Below are 8,974 nucleotides of genomic sequence, written 5' to 3'. Positions count from 1 at the left end.
TACAATCCCAATGCACCCAGGTAGGAGGTGAAGACAAGGGAATCCTCAGAAGACGACAGGCCAGTTCAAATGGCATGTTCATTGGTAAATAACACTGTCTCAATGTGAAAGGTCACCTTAGACCGCCCTCTGACCTTCACAGGTACACTGTGGAATGAATGCACTCATATACATAAACAGAGAGAGAGAGAGAGACAGACAGACAGACAGACACAGACACACAGAGAGAAACGGACAGAGGGAAATGTTTAAGTTGAGAAGCATGCAAAGGAATTCCTTTACAGAATAGTACACCTGAGGTGAGGCTTCAGAAACCACAGTGGTTGCTTCCCCTTGTTCTATGCCAAATGGAGAAGCTTCCAGCTTCCAGGAGTGCTTGATAGTGTTTAGATACGTTCCCTGGAGCATCGGTAATGAATGACACTGATGTCAGACACCCGGAGGAATGAGAAGGACTGGCTACTGGCCTGCAGGGGCCAAGCAAAGAGGAAGGAGGCAGTGGCTGGGCAGAAGATGCAGGTCCTTAGATGGGATAAAGATGTGCGTGTTTTCCTCCATGGGTGCTGGTGGGGGAAAAGCCCAGGTCTTCTGCAAGAGGAGTAAGTTCTCTTAATTGCTGAGCAATCTCCTCAGCCCCAAATCACACAGATCTTCTAACACAAAGAGGCATAAAGGGTTTTATTTCCAAAGTGCAAAGGGAAACACCATCTCTCACTTCTCAAGGTTTACTGGAACAAGCTGACAGATTTAATAGAAGGGAAAGAAGACAATGTTATTAATGTGCAGAAAGACAAAAGCAATAGAATGGGGAGTTGCAGAAGTGAGACACCTCACTAGCCAGGAAGCTCTTAGAAACCTATGCTCCCCCTTTTCTGTAGAGAGCAAGGAGTCTGTGATGGATGACTTCTGGCCAGGTGTAGCCGCATTCCCTAGTACTCGGAGGTCTGAGCTGTTGTTTCCTTTCCTTTTCTGGACTCATCCCATTAAGCAATCACAGAAAGCTTTCTCCTTACACAAATTTCTCTGTGTGCCATAAAACACTATATGTGTATTTGTGTGGGGTGGGATTCCACCAAAGGATGAGAGGGGAAGGCAGACAGTAATGACCAGGGGTCATATTGGGTTCCTCCCTTGATGTATTGCCAAAGAGAAAGAGAAAATGAAATTGGAAGATCCCAATTAGACTATTATTTCTATGATGCATGGTATTGAAAAGAAATGCCCTCATCTGAAGCTCTTTCAAGGGCTATTAGCATGATTCATGATTTCTGGGATAAGTAATTCGTGGGACAGGCACTAGAGATGATGAGAGAAAGAATCAGGTTACTCTATGATGCCCCCACCACCACTGCCATCATCCTGAAGTGGGCCATCCTGGTTCAAAAATGTGGCCATGTGCCCTTCAGTCTGAAGCTGCTTATGACCATAGACAACCGTGTGAGACCGAGAGGTGGAATAGCCTGTTCTTCCACTGGGGATCGTGTTTCAGGGAGCCTGGAATGTGAGGAGAGTCAGAGTCAGCCCATTAGTCAACATGCCACCCGGATCTCAGGGACCATGAGCCTTCATAACGTCTCACAGGCATAAGCTGTGTCTGTTTGCCCCTTGGGAAGATGGGAACCTGTTAGATATTTGCTATGTTTCAATAAAGAAAGCCAAGGCTAAGATACTCTTCTGAAACCAGAGGAGCCTCCAGAACAAATGGCCACATTTCCATCCAGCTGAAATGGTACAGAGCCATCTAACATATTCACTAGGAGCTCAGAGAGGCCGTGGACCATGTTTTCAAAACCTTAGTGAGGAACACAAACTGTGTGCAATTGTAAAAACAGTCCTTCCATTTTCCTTTTTCTCTTGTTCCAATTCCATATACCTTGTAGACTGCATCTGTCATTTCTTCTAAGGAAAGCCACACGCTGACCAGCCTTCTCAATCCTGTATCCCTCCCGATTTTGTCCTATACTTCTAATTTGAGAAGTGAGGTATGAAAATGGCAGTGTTGCCCAAGTAATTTATAGTAATGCAAAAGTTGGCTCTGTGAGCAGATCAATAGTCTTCACCAGACAGAGACACTTACAGAAAGTCATTATCTAATTGGAAATATGTGCCAAGGCACCAGATTCTCAGTGACCTTAACTGAACATTTCTTATCCCAGAAATCATGCTAATGGCCCTTGAAAGAGCTTCAGACGAGGGCATTTCTTTTCAATACCATGCCTCATAGAAATAATTGTCTAACTGGGATCTTCCAATTTCATTTTCTCTTTCTCTTTGGCAATACATCAAGGGAGGAACCCAATACGACCCCTGGTCATCGTGTCGGAAATAGAGAACCCTTAAACATCCCTATACTCCATCCCACCTGAACTCATTCTCATCTTGGGATAGACGTACGGCTGTCATACCATCGTCCTATTAGGGTTAGTCATTTGTTCTCTACCTTCCACAGAGCCAATGGGATCATAGTAATTTGTATTTCTTAGTGGATACAAATCGACAGCATATCTTTCTAAAACATTTCTTTCTAAAATGTGCTTATTCGTGTTGCTCTGATGTATAGGGGATTTTGCCTGCACATATTACCTGGGCACCACGTGCACTCCAGGCGCTGTCAGAGGGCAGAAGAGACGGTCCGATCCTCTGTAACTGGCATCACAGACGATTGTAAGCAGCCACGTGGGTGGGTGCTTACACCTCTCTTGGTGCCAGTGACATGTTCCAGACATGTCTAGATCATGATTGCCCGACAAGGAATGTATCAAGCTCTCATGGTATTGATGGTGCCATCGGGAGGTGGCGAACAGTGGTGAGGCAGAGCTGAAGGAAGTGGATGATAGAAGTTCGCACCTTCTTGCTCCTCCATGTTGCTTGTTTGGTTGCCTTGAGTTGAACAATTCTGCCCCACCACACCCTGCCACCGTGAGGGCCAAAAGCTCAGGAAGTGCGAGTGAAATGAGGAACTCCTGTGTGGGTTTTATCTGGTATTTAGGTCACGGCAACACAAAGTCTGACTGGCACACTGTCTTACCCGTAGCCCGTTCCTTACCAGCCCCAAGCAATATGGGTGCCCTTTCACTAAGAACTGGCAAAGGCCTCCTCTTCAAAGTCCTCTGAAAACCAGACAGACGCAAATCCTAAGCTCAGCACAGTGCTCAGTAGGAGGCTGATAAACATACTCTTCGCTGACGCACAATGCCAGGTGACTGAATGTTCTCTGGTCCTGAAAAACACACTAAATACACACAGACACACACACACACACACACACACACACACACACACACACACACACAGAGAGAGAGAGACATGTGCCATTCTCTTAGTCAAAGAGATCCTTAATTTTTTTTGACATTATCTCTAAATTAACCCCTGAGTTCTAATTTACATAATTTTCAGACATATCAGGAAATCTATCCAAAAATCGAATGGGAATTGAGTGGGTGAAAGACTCCAAGGCACCGACAGCCAAACCTCCTTGACTCTAATGGTTTTCCGGTTCACCGCCAGACAGTGCCCTAGGCTTCTGCGCCAACACACTGTAGTAAATTTCAACTAGAAAGACCTTTGATATTTTTTCATCAAAAATTATACCTAACAGCTGGTGAATGCTATCTGTCCATCATCTGCTTCTCACGCCACTCAGTAAAACGCTTCAAGTTCACACCTCTTGTTTTACAGGTAACTTTATCAAGTAAAGAAACAGCAGACCCTGAGGTAAGATAGCAGAGTGCTACACATGAAGGTGTGTTTGAGTTTGTTTTTTTCTGCAAACTTTCATACCTTAGAAGGTGACACCATCTCTCTTCCCATCCTACTGAGCCCCAGACGAAGACTTATCTTTGAAAATATTGACTGATCCATTATGGGGGAAATAGTATCTTCATGTGGCTATTTGGATTTTTCTTGTTTTCAACTCCATTTTATGGTAGTTTAATTTTATAAACTTTTTAAATTTTATGAGGCATAAATACATATGAATCCTACCAATACATTACACCCTCTACTTAGGGCTGGCTTACATGTTTTGTTGAGAGAGCGAGAAAGAGACAGAGAAAAAGACAGAGACAGAGACATACAGAGACAGAGATAGGGAGACAGAGAGAGACACAGAGAGATTTTAAAGAAATGGAAACTTAAATATACCAACCCTTCCTCCTCTTGTGGTTTGTTGCAGAAAAGGGAATGGTTTGTAGGCCCTGAGAAACTGGACAGCAGTTGTCTCTTGTCAACAGAGTGAATGTGTCCTTCCTAACCAAGAAGCTGCTGAGCACAGACATAGGTGATGCGGGTTTGCATATGTCAGAACTAGTTTGAGCCTTGCAGGTCTCTACAGTTGTCCTAAAGCCAGCCACAGTTCTATGTCCCAGCCATAACAAGATCTGCATGCACCTCCATAAATACAGTGTCACCAAAACCCAAAGCCTAAGCTTGTTCTGGAACAAGCAGGTCCACAGTCAGGCAGAGCACAGTGCCTGCTGGCACAGGGCTTCAGAGAGTTGCATCAAGCAGAATGACTGAGGACTGTTGCAAACAGCAGAGACCACAGTCTGCCAGCCACTGTGACCCCCTCCCTGCTGCCTTCCCTCAACCTTTTTCCTGGTGAATCGTATCTAATATCTGGTGCAGCACAAAAGAGCAATGCCTTCTGCAAAAGACCGTGTCTCTAAAATTAGTGATTGGGTAAGAGAAGAAAAATCAAATTACCAACTATTTTAGACTAGGTTCTCAAAATGCAAACTATCAGTTTTGGACTTATCTGTAAACAAAATAACTTGAAGGAGGAAGCAGCAGGCGAGGAGGAAGACACTGCAGAAGCAGCCTTCCTGCTTTGGCTAGCTTGTTTTCCAGACGATTCTGCCAATAAATACCACGTTATGGTGCGCTCTCCAGGGGCCGTGTCTTGAAAAGGCGGCGAAGCAGCAGCTCCGCGAAGGAAGTCACACACTCAGATGGCAGGTGTATCCGTTCCCTGTTGCTGTTGTAACAACCACAAACCAGCGACTGAAAATTAATCACAGTCTTAGCTGCTCACAATTCTGAAGTTCTGAAGCTTGAAATGGGAGGGGGGGTGTCTTCGGGTTAATGCTGGCGGTAGCTTCCCTATTGCGTGGTCAGTCAGGAGTTCTGTCAACTGCAGGTTTTACAGGACCTCAGCACTCGCTGAGGGATTTGGATGTAGGTGTAGGGTGAGTTGGGGTGGGAGCCCTTTCTGTCTGTCACAGAGGGAACCCTAGACTCCTTCACCTCCACACCACCCTCTCCTTCACACTTATCCTTACCATGACACCACCCCCACACCACGCCCTTTCACCTTCCTCCCATCTCGTGTCCTCCGCCTTCCTCCCTCTTCCTCCCTCTGTGCCATACTTCCTTTCTGAAGCGACCTGGCTCTTTTGGCTACATCTCTACTTCAGATGGAGCCTGTAGGTGGCTCACCAGGGCCCCCTGCTGAAATGCATCTTTGGGGCATTTCCGGGAGGGTCAGGATGTCTGCTGAGGGCAGCTAACCTCTGCTTCATGAAGCATCACAACCACTACCATCTGGTGTTTGGTTCCTGTAGCATGAGCAGCCATCAGGGCCCTCAAACCTCTGTGCCAACTGACTGGAATATTTTTGTATGAAAATTATTTTTAATAACTCTCTGGACAGTTTGCTAATTGTTTCAAGTTTCCGGGATTTATAATATCTGTGAAAGACAGAATTGGGTCCATGTGATGCTGGCAGTTGGCTACGTAGTGCTAGAACTGAATGGGTTTATTGAGTGAGGCCACTTGGAAGCAGACTGTGTTTGTCAGGATCAGTTCTCACACTGATGCTGCCCTGGCAGAGGGAGAGCAAACCAATTGCCGTCTCCATCAGTGTGCACACTGCCCTGCACTGCACCATTAGTCACACTAGCAAGACCTTATGATCTCGAAGCCCTGTGCATGCTTCTCAGACACAACACTCTAATCACAAAGTAAAGTGTTGTCAAAGAGGTCCTGTGTCGTAGTCACTGTAGCCCCAGAGTTAAAAACCAATAGTGCCATAGGTCCGAGGGCTAATAGCAGATGCTGTAAATAAATAAATAAATAAATAAATATATATATATATAAATGTATATAAATGTAATTTATATATTTTATATATAATTTATATATAACAAATTTATGCATATATTTATATAATTATGTTTATATAAGTATATATAATTATGTATAAACATGTAATTATATTATATATAAATATATACTGCATTATATTTATAAATATATATATATATGCAGGAAATTACACTCAACAATTTTCAAGAACACGATAGCTTTTGAGCTATGTAGTAGTTGCCAATAGCTTTTCCAAATTGCCTATGCTCTCCATGCAGAAGGCTTATCACACCCATGCCTTTACCACGTGATTTATCTCGCCCTCCTGCAGAAGCCATTTCCCTTGGTCATTAGCATTGGGGCTTGGCTGAGAACCTGATTTCTTTGTTAATGGAATGTAAGGTGATAGCATCCTCTGTTTTACCAAAGGCTCTCAGAGCTGTTGTGTGGTTCTCAGCCATGAGTTGCTTGCCTTCTCTTACAGCAATACAAGTCCTAGACAGTAAGAAATAAACTTCTCAAAAAAAAAAAAAAAGAAATAAACTTCTCTTGTTGTAAGGCCCTGGGTCATCATTGTCACTGCAGCCTAGCTAAACTAAATCTAAGAACAATGGATTAGATAAAAAATAAATAAATAAATAAATAAATAAATAAATAAATAAAAGACCTTCCGATTGCAAGGCATCTTGGAGATTAAGAAGAAATAACCCAGAGTTTGGGGTTTTTCCCCCCTCGACTTGTTTGGTAAAAGTGGGAAAATTTCTTGTTGTTTAAGACAAGCTCTTCCATGTAACTCAAGCTGACCTGGAACTCAGTATGTAGCCCAGGCCAGCCTCTAACTTGAACCCATCCTCCTGCCTCAGCTTCCCTAGTGATAGGATTCCAGGTATGAGCCACCATGTCCAGCATTTTCTTTTTTATTACTTTTTTTTTATAGAATTGGATCATGTAAGGAAAATGCTAATTTTTAGAAGATATATTTGAGTCAGTTGAAATTTCTGTGGTAGTTGATATTTCTGTATGAAATGCCTTTGTCTCACATCGCTCCACAGTAGCAATTGAGCTGAGAATCGGTTCTAGGCTGGTGGCTTTTCCATGTTAGCCCTTTGACGTGGAGGTCCCAGAACGGTTACAATGGCACGCCTGCCCTCTGTGTAACCAACATCCCTCTGCTGGCAGCCCGTGTGACTTCTCAGTGCCTCCCACGTCTCTCTGAGGCTGCAGTGGGATATGTCTAGTGTGAACTTGGTTTAACCCTCAAACTGAAGCTGTACTATTCCTTTCCAGAAAATCCTCAGCCCTGGGCTCGTCCAGGTTTTCTGGTTGTTCTAGAATCCCTGGGAAATGTTATCTGTAGCGTCTCTGGTCCTCCATTTCCTCTCCCTCTTCATCTGTTTGTTCCCGTGTCCAACACCCTAGAGGACTCTGTCACATTCATCTTCCTGTTTCCCATCTATTTCTGATACAGTCTTTGTTTCATAAATCAGTTTTTATAGTAGCCCTTTTGATTCTGATTGATTCGTGTTGACTGGTTTTCACTGTATTTATTCTTTTGTTATGACTTATAATCCCATCAAATGAGTCCTATAGATGTGCTCGTTTTGTAGCTTCAGTTGTCTGGCTTGTCACCTTCTCCTCATGCTAACCTTGCTTGTGGACTCCTTCTTGGGGGATGATTTCCTCTTTGGACTAATACTTTTTTTAGTTGTAATTATTTTTGGTAAACATTATTTTTCCAGAGCAATCTCGGGAGCCCTGGGCTATGAAGCCCTCCATTTGTTCTGCTGAGGACTGTAGTGTCCTGTGGCTCTGGTTTAGGTTTTATTGTGACTCCTTGGATCCAGTTTCCCAATCTTTGTAAATATGATATATTCAGAGACCATGTACAAGGTCTGTATTTGCATGGGTTATTCTTTTCTCTCACACACGTGTTCATAAATATGGTAGCTTCTCACAATTTCTCTCAAGCAAGTGGCCAGTTTCAAAATATGTGTCAAAACTCCCCCTCCCCCAGACTTCCTGTCTTAATGTATATCCAGATAAAGCTCTGAGTTGTGAAATGCTGTTGTTCTGTGAGCTCCCTCCCCATCTCCAGACACCCCATTTGCTGTTCTAAAGTTTGATTAGCACCAAAGGCTTACTGTTATTCCTCATCTTCAGTGCCTCAGAAATGCCATGAGGTATAAGCTACTCCAATTAAATTTTCTTTTTGTCACACACAAAAGGGAGACCTGAACATAGGAAGGGGACTAGAATTCCTGAGGTGATTATGTGTCAATATGGCCAACCTGGATAGAAATTTCCAGAACAGATCTAGTCAAGGTTTGCCTATAGGAGGTTTCCACGAAAAATGTTGGCGATCAGACCCAGGTCAGACCACACTGCCACTCCTTCACACTTTGATGGATCCCCTGACCCACCGTGTTGGGGAAACGGCATCAAGATCCACAGCGACTCCATCTTCTGTGGGATCTCTTCCTTTGTCCTCCATATTCAGCCCAGCCCACAGCAGGAGCATCCAAAAGCCTCCACAACAGTGAGGTTGCAAACCCAACACAGCTGTTCTGCGCTCAGGAAGGGATGGACTGGGTGTGGCTCAACCTTGATTGACAGTAGTAGAACTCTAACTGCTCCATCTCCTCAAGAGATGAGGGAGATGGAGGTTTTCAGAACTAAGAAGGACAACCTGGTATACAGAGTGGATTCTGCGACAGGCGCTATGACCTTTGGCCAAGGAACTCAAGGCAGCCTCACAGGAGGATACTCTTGGGAGCAGACAAGGGAGATTTCTCTGCCCTTCCTCCCTCAACTCTGTCTGGGGGGCTGCTAATTGTCCAAACTCACTTGGGAGCCGTAAGGCCAGGGAGCCACAAACATAGCAGAATCCTCA

The 8,974-nt window shown here is 44.2% G+C and overlaps 1 long non-coding RNA gene across 1 annotated transcript; it reads right to left on the bottom strand.

Annotated features, from left to right (window-relative positions):
• Positions 1 to 657: 657 nt before the first annotated feature.
• LOC148001045 (uncharacterized) lies at positions 658 to 5,412 on the bottom strand. The gene is made up of 4 exons (XR_015638948.1): positions 5,312 to 5,412; positions 4,869 to 4,975; positions 2,584 to 3,232; positions 658 to 1,494 (listed from the first exon to the last, which is right to left on the bottom strand). It is a non-coding gene; the product is annotated as an uncharacterized LOC148001045 (long non-coding RNA).
• Between the last annotated feature and the right edge of the window lie 3,562 nt (positions 5,413 to 8,974).

This window comes from Rattus norvegicus, chromosome 15, assembly GCF_021556685.1.
Source record: "Rattus norvegicus strain SHRSP/BbbUtx chromosome 15, alternate assembly SHRSP_T2T, whole genome shotgun sequence".
Classification (NCBI taxonomy): domain Eukaryota; kingdom Metazoa; phylum Chordata; class Mammalia; order Rodentia; family Muridae; genus Rattus; species Rattus norvegicus.
Note: the sequence above shows the minus strand (reverse complement) of the source record. Positions and strands in the feature narration are given on the sequence as shown.